This window comes from Uloborus diversus, chromosome 10, assembly GCF_026930045.1.
Source record: "Uloborus diversus isolate 005 chromosome 10, Udiv.v.3.1, whole genome shotgun sequence".
Taxonomy (NCBI): Eukaryota; Metazoa; Arthropoda; class Arachnida; order Araneae; family Uloboridae; genus Uloborus; species Uloborus diversus.
The window spans coordinates 117,572,318-117,593,300 of record NC_072740.1 but is presented as its reverse complement, the minus strand read 5'-3'; the positions used below and the strand labels follow the sequence as shown (position 1 = coordinate 117,593,300).

Below are 20,983 nucleotides of genomic sequence, written 5' to 3'. Positions count from 1 at the left end.
CTAATCCGTACCCTTTTTGAAACGATACACCTTCATAGAATGGAATTCCAGACCCATTTTGGCGAAGATAGTGCTCTTCAAATTTTCTGGAGCAACACACATAAGGAACTTTCATCGTGCCTCTTATTTCTGCGATACAAGGCAATTAAAATTACACTTACGAAACTTTCCCCTATTTATAGTATTTGGCGAATTCGAAAATGAAGAACAATGATCACTTTCCCTCTTTCAAATGGTACTAATGCCCCCGAATTAAGACGCAGTTCAATTTGAATGGTATGAAAACATTGTCGAATGACTGGTACATAATGAGGCCTATCATAATGAGCACTAACAATTTCTCCATCCTTTCCAGACGTAGTGACAACTCTTAGTAGAGGCGCTTCAATATGTCCAACCGCCACTGGCTGCACAATATCACTGTAGACATAGAATACTGGAAAAGCTGCTTGGGGATCTGCCACGAAAGTGCTGTCAACTAAGCCGTCAATTACTTGGGGATAAAATCCAAGAAGATCACACAAACCTTCCTCAAGTATTACCTTTGCATTGTTTTCTGTTTTGATTCTGACACGTTTATTATTAGCATTGAACTTGAAACTAATTTTTCCATCGTGGGCAGCCAAAGTCATGACTTTCAAAATATCAGGCACTGATTCATAAGATCCTGGGGGTAATTTTCTTGTAATGAGTTTTCCATCTCCTAGGTCGAATCCAAACATATTATTTTTCTCGTTCACGTTGTATCACGTATGCGGATAAATTATCTCAGCCAAACCTACTTCCCATTTTCCTTCTAAATTTATAGGTGTAGAAAGTTGTGTGACAAAACTTGAAATTTTATTTCCAGGAAAGTAATTTAGAGAGCTGTCTGATGGCAACGTCACGTAGAAAGACATTTTTACATATGCATGTATAGATACTAAGTACCAGCTGTATTTATAGCATTTTTACTTCACTCACCCAAGCATTGAATTTTTCTGGGTATCCAACAAATTTTACAAAATATTCCTGTTTCCCATTTCTTTTCCTTTTTCTAATCACTTTTTCAACTGGATAATATCCTGAGTCTGTCACTTTTTGAATTTCGTGTGCATAAAACGTTCCTTGAATAACTTCTCCCGACAAATCTTTAAGTACATACACTGGAGTATTTCTGAAAATAACCTTTTGAATCGTAAATATTTCCCTGGACCAATTATTTTTATATCCCTTTTCAAATTTACCTTTCCATTTGCTGATACGTACAGTATCGTTTACTTTCAAAACATTTTCTTTCTTATGATATGAATTTTTAAGATCAGAATATAAAGTTAACCAAACATCATCTTGATTTTCAATTTTTACGTTAACAGGTTCTGTCTTAATGCTTCGATGCCAAGTGTGATTGTAACTAAAAATTAACTTTTGAATCACATCAATATATTTGTGTGTATTATATTCAGTAAAGTATCTTGTCATCTTTGACATTAGTGTTCGATGAAAGCGTTCCACGATGCTAGCTTTTGTTTCATTATTCGTCGAGAAGAAGTATATGTTCTTCTCTTTTAAATATTTTTGGACTAAACTGTTTGTAAATTCTTTACCTTTGTCTGTTTGCAAAGTCAACGGAGAACGAGTTTTAAAAATTTCTTTCAAACCATTTAAAATACTGTTACTTTTCTTATCTTTTAAGGGTACAGCGAAAGCGAAGCGTGAAAAAACATCAATACAAGTCAAAAGCCATTTGTAACCATTGTTAAATTTGCTTAATGAGCTTAAATCTAAGAGATCCGCCTGGAATTGTTCATCTATTCCACCCACTACAACTCGATTGCGTTTAAAATTGCGTCTTACAGATTTATTTAAAGTGTAAGAGTCTTTTGTTTCTAACCATTTTTTAATATCCTTAACTTTAACTGTATCCCCTGTTGCCCTGCGTAAAGCATTTATTCCACCAAAACTACCTGGTTGTTCAGGAACCTTGTAAAACTTAGTGAGAGCCATTTCTTGCACAAAAGGCGCAATAGAAGTAAAGGATTTTTAAAAGTGTGAGTACTATTTATACTTATTCAACATAATAAAAAACGCGATTTCTTTGAAAACAACAAACACATTTTTATTTACACGAAGAAGTTATATACATATCAGTTAAAGACATTTAATAAATTTTTTCATTTAAATAATATTCTTCAAATTTTTCAAATATATTTTTAACATCTAACACATGAAACAAACCAGACATGAACCATTTTATGTATGGGCGATCAACATTAATAACAACAAATTCATGAGCCAAAGCTTCCCACTTAACATCATAGAGAGCCTGCTCGAAAAACGCGTCAAACTTTTGAGCACGTGTAGAGGATTCACAGTCATGTAGATCCATGTTAAAGATAAACCCATTTTTACAGTCTAAGCAGTCTTTTTTGGAAAGAAAGTTTATATTTTGTATAAGTACGGTATACAAACACCTACGTAAAGACTCACTCAGTTCATCAGCTCCTTGTGGCGTGTCTTTGTCAAAGTTATCCCAGCGACTATCATTGGGATATTTTTTCATTTCTGATAGGATATGCTCTTTCAGGGTGTATGTTAAAAGTTTGTCTTTGACGCTACGCAAAATGATGGAATAACTGTAACATAATTTGTCGATCTGGTTTTCTAAAAGTATCACTCTCTCTGGTACCAACTGGAACATTTCTCTTTTTGGTTTAAAGAGTCTTTGAATGCTAATACTGATGTTGCCGTTTACAGTCTCGTTGAACACACAAACGTCTTTTTTCACAACAAAAGCGAAATCGGGGTCTTCCACTAATTTTTCACCTTTATTTTTGCGAAGACTTGAAATTAGTGCACTGAAAACATCTGGCTTCAAGGAAATGCCATCCTTGGTTGGATGTAGAACACCATCATCGCCACTTGAATATTTCCTAATGTGTACACGTGTTTGCTTCAAAAAAGTATTCACTAAAACGAAAACATTACCACCTAAGTGTATCATATCATCTGGTAATGAATCCATCGTCAGCTTTGGAGCTGAGTCGAAGCACATTTTCTTGTTCGTTTCATCCAATTTTTCCATTTTGCGCTTCGAGGTTCCAGCATTATTTCCATTATCGTTGGCCATTTCTTGTAGAATGGATAGGCAGCAGAGAATACAGCACAGCGTAAAAGAAAAGAAAAGCAAGCGAGAACTAAAACACAACCAGTAGCACCTAACGCAACAACTGAAGTGACCTAGCGCGATCTTATAACACATGAATAGCCGAGTCTGACGTTGCCAAAGAGAATGTTGAAAAGTTTTCAGTCTTCCCTTCACTTCAGTTCACTCAGAGCTGTCTATCTTCACTTCAGTTCATGCTATGAGGTATTGTCTGGAGTCGGTCGAGTTTATTCTTGTTTATTCTTGTCTGGACAGGTTCGGACAAGAATAAACGTGAATAAACTATTGTTTGGAGGGGGAGGGGCATGCTCCTGTTTTGAGCTAAAGGACCTAATGTAATGTAATGTGTGTCGTACTAGCGCTTAACGAACTAATATAATGTAATGTGCACAAATACCTAATAGAATGTAATGTACCTTTTCTAGCGCTAAAGCACCTAATGTAATGTATCTTGACTTAATATATATGATATACAGATGATTGACAAGTGTCTATACACGTCACCTTTCATGAATACATTACGTCCTCAGGGCACGAAACACCATCCTCACATTCTACGCGAACACCAAAGGGTTAAAAATAGTGTTGCCACCGAAAAAAAGTTTATACACCCCCGTAACCTTTTACAAAATACTCTATGCCCTCAGGGCATAAAATACCCTCCTGATCTTCTACGAGAAAAGGGGGAGGAAGGGGGAAAGCAATATTGCCTGAGGCGTAGCACGAGGACCTCTGTATACTACTTATATATATATATATATATATATATATATATATATATATATATATATATATATATATATATGTATGTATGTATGTATATAATTAATGGATAAAAGTATAAGATTTGTATTGCAATAACTGAATGTTTTATATTTTAAAATCTACTTATCTTCTAATCTAAAGAATCGATCATACGTTTATAAAATTGATTAATTGATGACCCATAGGCCCAGGCCTACTGTGCCCATCTTAGTTTAATTTTGTGACAAAATACATCTTTAAGCTACACTACAACAGTTTTCAACTGATTTATTACATTTCTTCCTAGTATATAAGTACTTTAGTGGTTCTCACCGATTATTCAAAGAAAAAAAAATCACTGTCTAATTGCAGTTTTGTTATACAGTGGCTGCCGCTTATATGAATCTTGTTTGTTCTTATCAGTTTTAATTCTAAAGCGGCTGATTTAATAAAGCGGTTACTTTAATAAAGCTGGATTTTGTTGTTTTTGACGATTTGATTCATCAAAGCGGTTGATTCAACTAACCATAGATTCAATTTTATCGGCATTCACTGAAGTATTTTAAATGGAAAGTATAAAAATATAAAATAGCTATAGAAAATTACTGGAGAGAAGTATTAGATTTGTATTGCAAAACTAAACATTTTAGACTTTAAAATCTAGATATTTCTTATGTTTCTATTATAAATTTAAAAAATAATTTAGTTAACGATGGGTTTTACGAGTTTGGAACGATTCTAGTTTCATCTAAACTTTCCTCGCGAAACTCAAACTAAAAGCATAAAATTATGCTTTTAGCGTATGGCATTCAACTTATAAAAAAAATAGTTTAAGATCAAACTTCTAAAGAATGTAAATTTTCTTTTAAAACCGACAATTATAAAATAAAAATAAATAAATAAATAAAAATAAAAAAAAAACCTCTTCTTTAGGTGAAAATTGGACTTAGTATTACGATAGGAGTCCTACTGTAAGGAATGTGTATGAGTCACACAACATTACTGATTGCATTTATTTCGATTGACGATTAAAATTATCTCAAATATTTACATTTTAAGAAAATCTTTCGTTTTCTCTCTTTTTTGTTCGTTAATATAATTTACATAAAAGAAAGTTTTACTTCCCTTTTCCTATTTATAAATAACTTCCATCTAAGAAGGAATGTCCTATATTCCGCATTCTATTATATTTCCGATCCGTGAGCGACTTTCAACTGTGCCAGCTGTTTATAAAATAAATTTCTCTTACAAACATATTGTTTACATCCCCAGTTCATTGCCAGAAAAACTTCCAAACTATTGTCTGAAAAACTACGATTTTGTGCGACAGAAGAAATTATCCGACGTAAACATATCCTTACTTTTTCAAGATTTCTTTTTGCGACGAAGATTTCGAAATCCAAATGTCTTCAGACCTAGCAGTAGCACAATGATCTTGAATAATACACCTCGTCTCGTTTCTTTTGATTTTCTCTCCCCCCTCCCCCCTCAAATGTATCCAAAAAAAAAAAAAAAATGCCGGAAAATTTAGTTTATAATTACAGATAGCTGAAGGCAAAGAAGAGAATTCAGAAAGAAAATAAGAAAAAAAATCTCTCTCAAATGATAGATTATTTTGAAAAGTTTTCTTTGATTTATTGCGGCTAAAGACAAGCGGGCGAATCAGACTGAGTTTATGGATCTTTTGCGGAAAGAGGCTATTGTTTAGGTTTCCCCCTCCCCCTGAACTCTTGGAGTCTGCTTTTCCCTGCTGCTCGTCTCCAATGGTAATTAAAGCAGAGGCGAAGGAATAAGTGGAGATTCGCCATTGTGTGGGAAAGAAGGGGGTGTTGCCACACAACCAACGTTCTCTTTGCAGGTCTGCCTTTGGCCAAACACGAACACTTTTCCCTATTTCGAATTCCAAACAAGTGATTCTCAACCAGTGGTCCGCAAGCGATTTTCAAGTGGTCCGCGAACAGCTAGTGAAAATTAATCTATATCATTTTCATAGTTGTTATTAATTTTTTTTTACTTTTGGATTGAACTCATTTTACATTGTTTTTGTTGTGAAAATATTATTTCTATCGTAGATGTCCCGTTCCGGATTCAGAAGGTTACCAAGTGGTCATAAGAAATGAAAAGGTTGAGAATCACTGTTCTTAACCAACCTTCGCATGGTGGTACGTGTGACAAAAAGAACTGCAATTGTAAAGCCACTGCATGCTTTCTTTTAAATGTACATATGCATGGGAGGGCCGAAGAAGACCTTCCAATGTCAAGCATAAATAGCCTCTTCACTTTCTAATATAATTTTTTTTTCTTCTGCTGGTTAAAATTGAATTCTTGAAAATTTATAATGGAATCATACACACAATAACGCATAAAAGTTATCGACTTTTTCTATTCTCCCCAACGATAAACTTATGACGCAGCAAAAGTATTGCCAACATTTTGATTTAAAATCAGCTCTAGTGACTACTTTTTACTGAACATATTTAAAAGACAAAGTGTATCTTTATAGATTAGAGACGATTAGACAGATGAAGCAGAATATTCGAAACGAAATACAGAACCTGCAACGAGAAACATTACGGGGTGAATGGAAAACGCACTAAACAGAGCGAAATGGTAGACATTCGTCTGGTGCCATATTTCATACTTAGTGCCTTAATTTCTATAAACTAACTAATTTCTGTTGTTTTAAACCTACGAGGTTTTATTTAGTTGAGAAAACATATAGAGGAACTCAGTTATCCACAGTAAAAAGGACTAACAATTTTCAAAAAAAATGAAATTTTCGGATAATCGAGAGTGCCTTAATTATCAGACAGAGCAAAATTAGATATACTATGCATTGTACGAAAACGCTTTTCGAAAAGTAAAACTATAGCACAATATACATAAGAATAAGTTAGTACACCCAATAGAAAACACATTCTTTATTTCAATTTAATGTTGAAATGCCTTTTACGTGTTAGAAGTTATTTCAAAAATTATCAAAATAAATTTCAGTTAATAGAGAGTTCCTGAAAAGAGACTTTCGGATAATCGAAGTTTTACTGCACTGAATCACTTGATATGATAGGGGAACGTGTTCTATACTGTGTTCAAGGGAAAGGTACACTTGACGAAAAGAAAGAAATGTACCATTTGGCGAAGTCAGTCAGGTGTTTGGCTAGAATAAAAACAAGTTGGTGCTAAGCAGACAGTAAATACAAACACCATTAGTTACTTTTTCTTTTCTTTTCTTTTTTTTTTAATTCCAGAAAACAATCCCCAAAAGTGGCACAATTACAAACTTTCTTGCAAATTGTTTGTTTACTTTCGGTTTATTTTTTCCGTGAAAGCAGATAGTCTAGGCAGCCTATGACTCGCGGGTCACCGAGCGATACTTTCATTATTTTAAGGAGACCACATATGCTCCAAGAATCAAGAGTAACATATAAAAATAAATTAGGAAATTTGAATATGAAGAATATGAAAAAAAAATGTTTCAACTAAAATGAATAAAAATATAGTGACAATCTTGTTAGATTGCAAATTTGTTTTTATCGAGCATGAATTAACAATTTTTAAAGTTATATAGCAGTTGATGGGAAGTGTACATCTGGAACGAATAGCAATATTTTTAAAGTGATTTTTTGTTAAATCATCACTTCTGAGACTGTTAGGTTTCTGAAAGAGCAGAAAAGGCGAATTACTATAAGGCATAGTTTGCCTGTTTTGACCGGAATCACAAACGGAAAGAACGAGATGATACCGTGTCATTTAATGGATATCAAAGATAGTTTACTCTAGGAAGTCGAAGTTTGATGGCGTATCCCTTTAATCAAACCTATTTTAAGCTGCAGTTTATCAATGTAGTCCCATCAACCAGCAATAATGAATCCACGTACAAAAAGCTAACGACCAAACTTAGTACCTCATAAATCTTCGAAACGTATTTCCAACCCAAAATTTACATCTGAAGTAAATAAATGCACACGGCAACCAGACACAAACAAATTAATATTAACAAAAGTGTCGCGTGCACTTTTAAAGCAAGTGGGACCTTAAAGAATAGAGGCGCCAAAACCGGCGCCTCAACCAAAACTCAGACGTTAAGAAGCATTATTCCCAAGAATTTCTGCAACTACAAACGCATGTTTTTCTTGAAGCATGTAAGTAATACGTACTGATGCGTAATGTTAAATTAAGTGAAACGGGGAATATTTACATCGTATGAGGCAGTACGGGCTCTCAAACTTTCCCAGCTCTCTTTCATGTTGTTTATTTTCTCCCGCCGCTTATTTTAAATTTCAAATCCACTCGCAACAGGGCTTATTTAATAGAACTTCCTAAAGGAAAAGGATTCACTCTCTATAGCAACGTTGAAAATGGTTTGGAAGAGAAACGCTTTCGTTTACAGCTATACGGAGGGCAATTTTTGTTTATTTTCAATTTTTCTTTTACGGTTCAGAACTCTCTGCTGTAATTTAATTTTGCCGATACGTCGGTATAGAACATTAAGAAGATGATGTATCCAAATAATAAACCTCAAGTTTAATTCTGTTAAATGATACGATGAAAGAAAATCGCTATCGATCGGCTACCATGCAACATTGATCAACTATCGAACTCGATTGATCCTTTTGATCAAGATCATCAGTTTTGATAAGAAGTTGTAAATCAGTTTTTGATCGGAAGATTCGGTAAAGATCAACTGCTTCAATTTCATCGAAATTAATCAATGTATTACTGTATTATTGTGATCACTCGCAACAGGGCTTATTTTATAGAACTTTCTAAAGGAAAAGGATTCACTCTCTATAGCAACGTTGAAAATGGTCTGGAAGAGAAACGCTTTCTTTCACAGCTATGCGGAGGGAAATTTTTGTTTATTTTCAATTTTTCTTTTACGGTTCAGAACTCTCTGCTGTAATTTAATTTTGCCGATATGTCGGTACAGAACATTAAGAAGATGATGTATCCAAATAATAAACCTCAAGTTTAATTCTGTTAAATGTTACGATGAAACTAAATCGCTATCGATTTCCTACCATGCAACATTTATCAATTTAGATCGAACTCGATTGATCCATTTTGATCAAGATCATCAGTTTTGATAAGAAGTTGTAAATCGATTTTTGATCGGAAGATTCCGTAAAGATCAACTGCTTCAATGACATCGAAATTTATCAACATATTATTCTATTATTGTGATCAATACCACACGATTCATTTCGATCAAAATTGGCTGTCTTGATCCCGATCGACTGGTTAATTATTCTGATTAATTTGAATAAAGATCATCGATCCCTTTTGATCAAGTTCAATTTATCAATTTTAATTGAAATTAATCACTGGATTTTGGTCGAGATCGTCTGATTAATTTTTATCAATATGATTTCAGTAATTGTGATGCATGTCTACTGATAACGAGGTTGATTTGGAGAAAGTTGAATTTTTGCCGGTCGAATAGTGTGGCTCATCTTTAGACGATGAGTGGCACTATTCAACCGCTAGTATCTACGGTATACCGGCTCATCTTCCGGAGATGAGCCGAACAGTGCTTATGTGGTCTCGCTGATGTGATAAAGATTTTCGTTTCGGGCGTGAAGGCAATCTTAGATTTAGTGATAGTACATCTGTCTCCAGCCCGTTTATGATTATTCCAAACTGATAATTTCTAATAAGAGTGAAACAATATTTGGCTGTCTTAAATTTTAGCTATCAGTGTAAAGGTAATCTCCGCTTCATTGAGAGGACATCTGCCTCCAGCTCGTTTACCTTTATTTTTTGACTGTTGTCTCAAATAAGAGTTAAACAGCAGTTTCTGGTTATCTAAATGAGCTGTCAGAATACACTTGCTGTAATAATCACCGAAATACAATAAAAACTCAGTCTGAGGTGGATCGCAGGGGGTTATACATTGTCCTGTGGCTTAATGATCTTAAAATACCGAAATAGGTTGTCGATAGCGCGTATTAAAACGTTAGACTAGCGAGACGAATACGAAATAATTAAAATTCTACGAAATAATCAAACTTTATTTTCTTCCAATCTGGAGTTGCAGATTGGAACTAAACACATCGCCGTTTCGAGTAACTCACAGTTCAAATCTTAAATTACCAGAACTCAATGTCATTATAATCTTTCATTTAATATTACAGCAGCTCAAATTAACTACCATACATGTACTTTCTTTTTATGATGATTGCTTCATGTATTATGGCATTACTTTTAAGATGTTGCGATTTATTACGTTTTTTTTTTTTTTTTTTTTTTTGTAAATGTTTAGTATGAATAAAAACCAGAAACAATAAACTAAAATTCAGACAGAATAATAACTTTTGGAAGCATGGAGCACTCATCTATCTATAGAGCACAGACATTCGAGAAGAAACAAAAACCAATATTGAATTTCTTACAGCAAATATTATTTCTTTTTATGATGACTGCTTCCTGAAGGGGCGTACTGGGTCCCCCAAGAGAGCGCCAACCTTGACTCAAAAGCGAAAAAAAAATTATAATAAAATAAAATACCGAAGGCAAAAAAAAAGAAAAAGAAAAAGAAAAAAAACCCTGAAGGCGAAAGAAAGATAAACTAAAGGCGAAAAAAAAAAAAGAAAAAAAAACCCCAAAAACCTCTGCAAGCAAAATGAAAATAAAATCGATGACACAAAGGCGCACAAGTCGATAGCACAAAAACATAGAGCGAAACAAAAGCGCACAGGTTTGAGGGCGCAAAATTAAGAAAAAAAAATATTATGTCGAAGGCGCACATGTTCAAGGGCGCAAAAAAAAATGAAAGAAAGAAGGAGAAAACAAAGACAGCGCCCGCCTGTGCGCTGTCGCATGCCCTTTGCACGCTTTCCTCTTCTGCTTCATGTATTAGGGTGTAACTTTTTAAATATAGGGATTTGTTAGTGTTTTCCTCTTCTTCTTCTTCTTCTTTTTTTTTCTATGTAATATTTAGTATGATTTTAAAAAAAATCTGAAACGATAAAATTAAAATTTATAGAAACACGGAGGAATCAACATTACAATATAAGACACCTGAAAGAAAAAAAGTTTTCAAAGACAATTTCAAAAGACAAAAAAAAAAAAAAAAAAAAAAAAAAAAACAATCTTTCAAAAATACGATTGCAATCCTGGATTGCGAAAACTTTAATGTGTCTGAAAAATTTTTCAACTTCTTAAAAAAAAAAAAGAAAGATTTAACGGTTATCCCATAAAATGAGGTCAAAAACATTTTACTTTCAGATGTCCCAGACAAAAAAAAAACTATTGAAAGCGACAGCACTAAATAAAACGTTATTAACATCGTTATCAACGAAATTTCGTTTTTACTTTTTTTCCCTTCTGGAGTTAAAGAAGCTCTTTCGAACTAAGCACTTTGCCGTTTCGGGCTATTCACAGATCAAATCTTTGCCGATGCCCGGATTACATAGCGGAAATCCGTCTTGCAATTGACCGCCTCAAGGAAACGATGGACTCAGAAGCACTGGAAGATTAGGAGGATCCAGGGTAGTAAACAAGAGGAAGAAGTAGTGTTTTGAGAAACTAGAGGAAACTTAGAAGCTTCGTTAAGCTACATTTTAAGTAAGAAAAAAATAAATTTCTTTCAGACACAAAAATAAAAGGCGCGATCAGAGTTTACTGAAGAAAATAAAGCATGTTTCAAGCATCCCTTTGTTTATAGAATCCTTTCGTTTTTGAAATTCATGTTAGTGTTTTACTGCCTGCCTTAGGCGCCATCCAATTATCTCAGAACATAATTTTCAATGAGTAAAATATAATAACAACGTGAATAAAACACAACTTGTAACAAAAAAAAAATAAATAAATTGCGACTATTTGTACATCATTTTCGTTGTTGTACTCATTTTACTCATATTTTAGCACACAGCTTGGTGAGAAATAACATAACTAACCAATGATAGACACGTGGGATAGATTGATATTTGAAATATGTAGACATTAGCACTGGAAATTGTTAGAACATTTTTCGAAGTCTCAAGGAGTCGTTTTTCCAGTATACATAGAAATGGAGTCATTAAAAATTATTTATGCACGTTTCTGTGCACTATAGAATAGACGTCTAATATTTATGTTAAGCTTTTTTCATTTCATTTTAGATAACATCTCATAAATGTGTTAATTTTTCAAAAAATTTAAGATCTGAGCAACGCATAAGTGGGTTAAATTGTTAGTCGAAAATTTTCCTGTTATGTGCGACTCGGATCATAAGTGCTGTATTAGCTTATCAGGACTTCGTATGCCATATATAATTTTTAAACAATTTATTTAAAACAGAAAAAGTCAAAACTTTCAACTTTTTAAAATTATTTTAACATTCCAGTAAAAACCATTTCTTTCTTCCGATTTTAGGCGAAATAAGAAGTTTTTTTTTCCCTTTCATATCATAATATGCCAAATTGTATTCTCTTCACTCAACATGTATCGTCTAGTCATGGCTAAACCCCAATCAACGCTTCACTAACTGCAAGCATGGATGCCCCGATGAGAGGTCACGGGAGGTCACTGTGACCTCCCAAAATTTTCGTTATTCGGCGAATGTTGTCTGGTCATCCGACAAATTTGGAGACATTATTTCATGATTGAAAGTTTTAAATGCCCGAATACCTACCCGTATTTTATCATTCGGCACAATTCGGAATTCTATTCGGCAAATTGAGAATTTCTGCCCTCCCAAAAATTTAAGTTCGAGGCGCCAGTGGCTACAAGACTTGATTGAAAAAAAGCTGGAATATACGAATTGAACTTTGTTTACAGCTTTGACGAATAATTCGATCTTCAAAAACATAAGCCGAAAAAAACTTATAAACGTTTTAAATTATTTTTGTTTTGACTAAGAAACTCTCTTTTTCTCTTGACTGATTTGATATAAAATGAGAAGTTTTTGCCCCTATTGTATCTTAATATGAAAAATTATAATTAACTCACTCAATATCTATCGCTTTACCATGATCCCAATCAAACCGCTTCATTACGTACAAGACTGAGAAATTAAAAAAAAAATCTGGAGTACATAAATTGACTTTGTTTATAGCTTTGACGAGGCGTTTAAGCACAGATAACGTAAGTAAAAGTTAAACATCTAAGTTTATTTATTTTTTTCCCTCAAAGAAACTCTTTTTTGTTTCTTGTCTGAAAAGATACGGGATGAGATCTTTTTTTTTTTCTGCCAAATCTTAATATGCCATATTATGTTCTCCTCACACAACATCTATAGCTTAACCATGACTTAACCCCCTATCAATCCGTTTCATTAAGTATAAGACTGATAAAAAGAAACAGGACTTTGTTTACAGTACATATGAGGAGATTGATCCCCAAAAAAAGGTAAGCAGTAAAAGTTAAACTTACGAATTGTTAAAATCAGTTTCATATTTCACCAAGAAGCTGTTTCTCGTCTAATTTAATACGAAATAAGAAGTAATTCTTCTCCTGTCATATCTTAATATGCCAAAATATATTCTCCTCACTCAATATCTATCGCCTAATCATGGCAACATCCCTTCTTCATTAACTACGAGACTTGATAACGAAAAAATCATTAATACGTGTATAGGACTTAGTTTACAGCTTTGACGAGAAGTTTGGTCCTGAAAAACGTAAGCAGTAAAAGTTAAAAACTTACAAACTTTTAAAATCATTTTCATTCTTCACCATGAAACTCTGTTTCTCGTTTAATTTAATATGAAATAAGAAGTAATTTTTTTCCTATCATATCTTAATATGCCAAAATATATTCTCCTCACTCAATATCTATCGCTTAATCATGACTACATCCCTTCTTCATTAACTACGAAACTTGATTTAAAAATAAAAAAAAATCATCAATGCATGTATAGGACTTTGTTTACAGCTTTGACGAGGAGTTCGATCATCAATAACTTAAGCGTCGAGTAAGGTGTTATGACAGACGTCGTCACACATGGGCGCTCCACTGAACCGTAAATACTCAATGGTGAATATAATAAGCTCATACTGGAGGATGAGTGGATAAATAGCATCATTCAGAAAACAGCTCTATTAAGACTTAATCCGAAAATTTATCTTAATGAGATTTTAATTCTCATTACTAAAAGTACAGTGAGAAAAATCGATTTAATGGAAGCTTAGCTATTGTTTTAGCAGAATAATAATTATTTAATCCTTTAGGAATGCGTTGCTGTATTGAAGTGCCTGTACAACAATTGAGTTTATTGAAAAAGAAGGTGTCGAACGAGCATGGATCCAGAGGAGGGTCATGGGGATCATGACCCTCCACCTATAGCAACTAAATATTTCCTAAAACCGTATTTTGAGGCCTCATTTCTGGAAAAATTCGCCCTTGATCCCCTATTTGTGCCCGAATATTGCAGTTTCACCCTCTAACCTTTTACGATAGCTACCCCTTCTAAAACCAGAAGCTGGATCTGCCCTTGGTGTCGAGTATTGAGTTTTAGTCATTCAGGATAGCTTTAGGCCGCAATTTCTCCATTTTAAAATGCCCCACTCACTAGCGCAGCCAGAAATAACCTTCTGGAGGGTTTTTTTTAAACCAAAAAATACCCTCTGGAGGGTAGGGGGGTTCTTGATGAAAAATACCTTCTGGAGGGTTTTTTTTTTTTTTTTTTTTTTTTTTTTGATCATTAAATACCTTCTGGGGGGGGGGGTTGATCAAAAATACCTATTGAAGGGGATTTTGTAATCAAAAATACCTTCTGAAGGGTTTTTTTTTTTTAAATCAAAACAGCCCTTTCATAAACATAAACTACTGTATTAGAATTTGCTTTTATGTTTAAACCAATGGCTCTGGGGGGTGTTTCCATCCCCCCTTTGCTGCGCCACTGGCCCCACTCATACTTTAATAGCTTAATTGTACTTGATGGTGTAAAATGGAGGAAAACTCTTTAAATTGTTGTACAAAAGCAAGAAATAATAATTATTAAATCCTCTAAAAATGTTTATTAGTCTGATTCAAAGTTATACTGCAATTTTGAACCGATTTAAGTTACGTCAGAAATAGGATGCAAAATAAGTTATTTTAATAACAGTCGTTGCAACTTTCAACATTTACATTTACATGACTTTAGTTTTCAAAACTACTTCTGATAATCCAGTGGTATCGAAATTTCCTGGCTTTAGAAAAGAAATCCTTCTAACAAGATTTTAATAAGTAATATGTACTACGTGATTAAAATTTAATTCAACTTCGAAAGATCCCAATTCCTCTTCTTTCGAACTCTCGTGCCATGTCGGGTTGAATAATATCACAAGACATTAGATGGAACATTCATCAATATGCATATGAATCTTAAAGTCATCAATTATGAAAATGTCTACTGCACAGAGGGGGTGATGAACTAGACTTTCGTAAGAATTATTTTTAAAGACACTAACTAAATGGAGAAACATTCTTTGGAAGTAATTGCCAAATCATAGTTTTTCGTTTTGATTATGGAAAACTATCTTTATTATGCATTTTTTGTTGAAACTCAATCGATATGTATTTCTCTTTTACAAGGTGATGCTATAATTGTTCCGCTCTACAAATTGTGAGCGCTCTACTACAGTGAATTTTTGTGGTAATCCCCAGCGCAAAAAAAAAAAAAAAAAAAAAAACAAAAACAAAAAAAAAAACGGTTGGTTTGATATTTTGTCAGAAAAAAAAGACAAAAAAACAGGTTGCAACTGCGGTCCAAGGTGAGAAGACAGTATTTTACATCCTTAATGGAATAGAAGTAGTTCGATATTATACACTCCAAAAATAAAAATTAAAAAAAATCAATATTTCATCTAGAAATGGATTAAATCTAGCAAAATTACTCTGCAATCATCTTATTGATTAAACTTATCACCAATAAGATGGTTGCAGCCAGGGGCGGACAAGTCCGCCGGCCCATCGGCCCGCGGGCCGGTGCGCATTCGAACCAGTGTGCTTTACTTTTTTTTTTTCGCCCTCGAAATTTGCAGTTTCGTTTCCCCCCCCCCCCCCCCAAAAAAAATGCGACTTTTTTTTTTTTTTGTGCCGTTCCCTTCCGTGCGACTTCAGTTTTTTTTTTCCTTTTTCCCACCTTCGGACCTGTGCGCCTTCGGTGTTTTTCCGCCTTCAAACCTGCGCCCTTTTTTTCCTTTTCTTTTTTCTTTCTTTCTTTCTTTCTTTTTTTTTTTTTTTTTTTTTTTTTGCGCCGTCCTCGAACCTGTGCGCCCTTTGGGAATCAAGGTTGGCACTGTTTTGGGGGGCCCAGTCCGCCCTTGGTTGCAACCAAATTTTGCTATATTTAATCGATTTCTTGGTGAAACATTGAACTTCATTTTTTAAAGTGTAGACTTATCATCGAGTAAAATTTCATTTCAAGAAGGGAAAAAATAAGAAAAATAAACAACAATTTCGCTTGAAAAAAACATCGTTTTATAGATACTCAAAGCTGCAGAGAAGGTAGCCCAATCGAAGGGTGATTTACATCAGATTTTACACAAATTCTGGGTGAAGAAAACCTCTTATGAAATCATGATTCGGGATATTCATTAGGGATTTTTGTTTGCATTTGTTTTTTACTTACTATAACATTCTTCACTTGTATATTTTATTTAATATTACAATTGCGTACATTTCTTATTTTATAGATTGCTTATTTTTAGTGACTCCTTCACGTACAACTTTTAAATATTACGATTTATGTTATTTTTTATTATGAATTAAAAGTTTGAAATGGTGGACTGAATTTTAAATAATTATGTCTTTTAGAAATACGGAACAGATCATAGAAATTAGAAAAGGAGGGCGGGAGGAGCGTGTAAAGAAAAAACTGTTTCAAAACCTGACAGAAATCCTTGAATGCAAAAACTTTATTGCCAGAGACAAATTCTTTTTTCCTTTTCTTCTTGAGTTTCATTTTTTCTTTTAGCGATATTTTTAGAGACAAACCTTTCACGCACTTTTTTTTTTTTTTTTGTTTAAATAGAAAAATAGTAAAAATGAATAGTTTAAAACTATGGCTTCCAAATGAAAGTAATTTTGAATTAAAATAAACCCTACGGTAATTTAAAGTGAAGCACAATCTATCAAAGTATGTATCCTACAAACATAAAGAAAATGATACAATTTTGCCTTAATCTTGGGCATCTTTGAAGATTCGTAGTAAATACTCGCCATCAAGGGGAACATCTCTAAATTCCCACGAAGAGTTGGATGTTTAATCCCATTGGGGTTTAATATGGACACTTTACCCTAAAGGTAGGCTGACAGCCCACCCACCGAGGCTCCATCCCTCTTTCTACTGTCGAAGTTTGGGGAAAGTGCGCATGCGCAATCGATTTTCTCTAACCCACGCAAACTGTAAGGTAAAGTGTGTGTGTATGCTGACGGCCGTTGGCTGCCTGTCGTGCCCTAGAAATTCGGGCAATTAGCAAAGTATAAATTCACAAAACTTTGCAGTCCGCTCCACTAGTTTCGAGATCCCATTTGGAACATGATTTGGAGGTACGGTTACGTTGCTGCATGGAGAACTTCAAACAGGCGGTTTGCTGCATTGGTTGCAAATGATGTTTTTTTTTTTTTTTTTTGGAGGGGGGGGGTGCAGATTTCACAGCAAAAGCGACCCACGTACAAAATCTTGGTTGATCAGAACACCAAAAAAATGTGGACTACGAATATTTTTTTTTCAGAATTGGGCTTTTATTTTTATTTTCGTGTGCAGTGACGAAACAGAGTTCATTTTAACAGAACCAACTTTATCAAGAGGTAGGTTCAGCTGGGGGTTTAAAATGTGTCTGAACAAGGTAGATTTCTGTTTCCTGAATGAATTTCAAAGACTTATCTAAACAAAATGCATTTTAGCTTTCCTGAATTAATTACAAAACCTTGTCTAAACAATATAATTTCTGCTTTCTATTTCTTATTTTTGATGATCGAAGATAGTACGTTTCTTAAGGAGAAAGTAATTTTAACTCCTAACAGGAAATATTTCTAAATCTCGATTTTGAGAAAAATAAAATCGCGATAAACATTTTGGATATATTAGGGCAAATAGCTCTCAATCAAAGTGGAAAATGTTTACTCAAGTGAATCTTGTTTGAACATCTTGTAGAATTAAATATCTCCAAGTTGGTGCTTAATACCAACGCATGAGGCATATTGATTGCCGGAATTAATACACCTCCCTCTACTGTCGATAGTAGTGAACTGCATTCATAAGTGAATGTCACTTTTGACGAATTCGTTCGAGCTAATGTCAAGACTACCAGCAGAGGCACCCGTATGGGAGGTTACAAGAGGTCACTGTGACCTCCCAAAAGTTTTCTTTATTCGGCAAATGTTGTTTGACGATTTGGTAAATTTGGAGACATAATTGCAAGATTGAAATTTTTTTAATGCCCGAATATACCTTTTTTGTAAGACGTGTACACTGTACACTGTTCATACCCGTATTTTATCAGTCGGCATAGTTTAGAGTTCCATTCGGCAAGTTGAGAATTTCCGTCTTCCCAAAAATTTAAATTTGGAGCGCTCCTGGCTACCGGATGAGTTTCAATGAAGTTCGTTGTTTTTAAAATTAATCAAGAGATAGCGAATATAACAATAATACTAATAATAACAGCTCAAAAACCTACAAAAATTGGAAAATCTTTGGAGTCAGGAAAATTATTTTTCAGCGTTTATAGGAAAATTCAGTGTAACGTGATTTGAAATAACAAGTCGCCAAGTCAATTTTTAGTCGCCCGGGATCTTGACTGTCTTAAACTGATAATAGCTAATGCATCGTAAGTGACTTATCGTATGTCAAGAAAGCCCACGGGGGGGGGGGGGGGGGTCCTATGCTGCAGACTACGTAATTGAAAATTTTAGAGGGGGATATTTGAGAGAGTTTTTGCTATTTATTTAATGTGATCAGTTGTATGAAAGGGTGGCTCAAGCAAAACCTCAAGGAGTATTATTCCGTATTTATCACACAGAATATTTTTCAATTTACTGAAGGTGAAAAAATGCAAATATTACTTTACAAGCCTAACAATGAAACCATAATCACAGGGGTGCCCACTCTCCTAAGAGTTAGTATAAACCCCCCTAAATATCGCGAAGACCCTCAAAAGCAAGTCCCTCCTCCCAAAAAAAATGAGAAAAATACCCCTCAAAACACCTACCCCCCCTCCTAAACATTTCAATGGCGCAATCTGCACCATGAACCCACCCCCCTACGTAGGCACTCCTGATAATCACAATTATACATCTTAAACACACATCTATGCAACTGAAAATATTAGTGAAAATTGTACATGACTGTTAAGGCCGCTTTAAAAAACTCAAGGCCGCCACCTCGAGATATTCATTATATACACTGCTGCCATTATTCTCCAGTGTGGTAATCATCTTTTTTCGAGCAATTTCGATTGCCCATTGCCTTCAGTATGCCATATTCAGTATTCGATTGTTTTATTTGCTTTATGATTAGCAGATAGTGGGTTACATTATCCTTTGTCATTTTGTGACGAAGGAAATTCATGAAAACTAAGTTGTTGAGGAGTAAAATTGTGTCTCTGGTTCAAAATAGAATACATATTATCGCATGCTTTTTTAAAAGTAAAAATTGTGCTTTTTTCATCTTTTTGCTATCTTTTTCCAATTGGACAAAAAGTTACAAACAAATGAAATATCCTTGTTTCAACACCTGACTGCAATCGTTGATTAGGCAAACTTGAATTCGTCAGAAACGAGTGCATTTTTTCTTTTTGTATTTGTATTTGATATTATTCTTACAGGGATTTTTATGCAACTTGTTTAATTGTTTTTAAAAAACAATAACCTTGTTTTTTTTTTTTTTTTTTTTTTGAGAAACTTAAAAAATAAGCATTTTATTTCACATTTTGACAAAATTTTATGTTCAATATGCGTAGAAGTCATTAATAATAAATAAACTAAATCCAAAAAAATAAAGAAAAATCATTTGCATTTTCTAATGCCTTTAGATTGAAATTAAATATCCTGACAGAGAAAATCTTCAGGAAGTGCAAGCCCCAATCCCCCCCCCCCCTTCTCCGCTCTAGCTTGGCGCAGTTATGCATTAAGAAGTCTCGTAACCAACCAAATCCAATTCCGGAAGCACAGTTTTGTTGCTTGTTTGTTAAACATGGAATAGATTCTCGCCAAATTAAAAAGTTTTTAGCGTTCCGGAATCCAATATTATAAATCTATTTATCGACCCTTTCTTCCGCGACAATGACCGAAACCGAACCCTGAAACAAGTCAGAAAAATTGCCACGGAAAATTATATTTACAACATAATGGTTTTGGACCCATTACTGTCCAGAAAAAATGATTAAATAATTTTTTAAAAATATACCGACTTGGCATCATTTGTGTCACATTTGTTTTTTATAAGAAAGGATAATAAATTTTCGAGACAGTACACAGAGCATTAAATCTCAGAGAGAGAGAGGGAGAAAAAAAAAATCCGTTTTCGTATTAAGAAGTAAGCTAATCGCTACCCATTTTGGTCCTATTCAAGGCGTTGTCCAAAATTGTTCATTTATTTTTGCTTAAGAACTCAGGATTAATTTCTAGACGAAGACAGTGGATTTCTCCCAAGGGTTTTCCGCAATTTGGCCCGCTGAAAACTTTCTTCGGTTTAAATCTGTCCCTCAAGATGAACACTCTTGTCTTAATAAAAAGGCAAAAAGATGAGCATTTTTGCTGCGCCCTTTCTTCATGGGTAATTGAATTTTTTGCAGTATGGCTTTTTTAAATAGCATCTAAGTAACACAAATTGAAAGCAACTACATAATTCTGTACTCGAGAGGCAAAAGGTACTACGTTTATTTCTTCCAAAATCGGGAATCAAGCACCATCTTACTGGGCTTTTTATTCTCTATTGAAAGGTATAAAGACTAAAATGACCAAATTTTCATTTTATAAGCTCTTAAATCTGTACCTCAAAGCCAGACTAACGTAAGCAGCAATATCACTACTTTTCAGGAGATTAAAAAGTTTGTCTGTTTCATACATGTGGGTTGGAACTCGCACTCTTTTAACACTGATAATAATTACGAATTATTTTGTTTTATATAGTTACGATGTTATGACTCAATGCGGAATAGGATTCTACATACATAACAATAATG

General features: G+C 34.0%; 1 protein-coding gene across 1 annotated transcript in view; it reads right to left on the bottom strand.

The window, feature by feature from the left end:
- LOC129231232 (homeobox protein Hox-C4-like) overlaps window positions 1–20,983 on the bottom strand; it is a 160,803-nt gene that overhangs the window by 33,339 nt on the left and 106,481 nt on the right. The window lies entirely within an intron of this gene.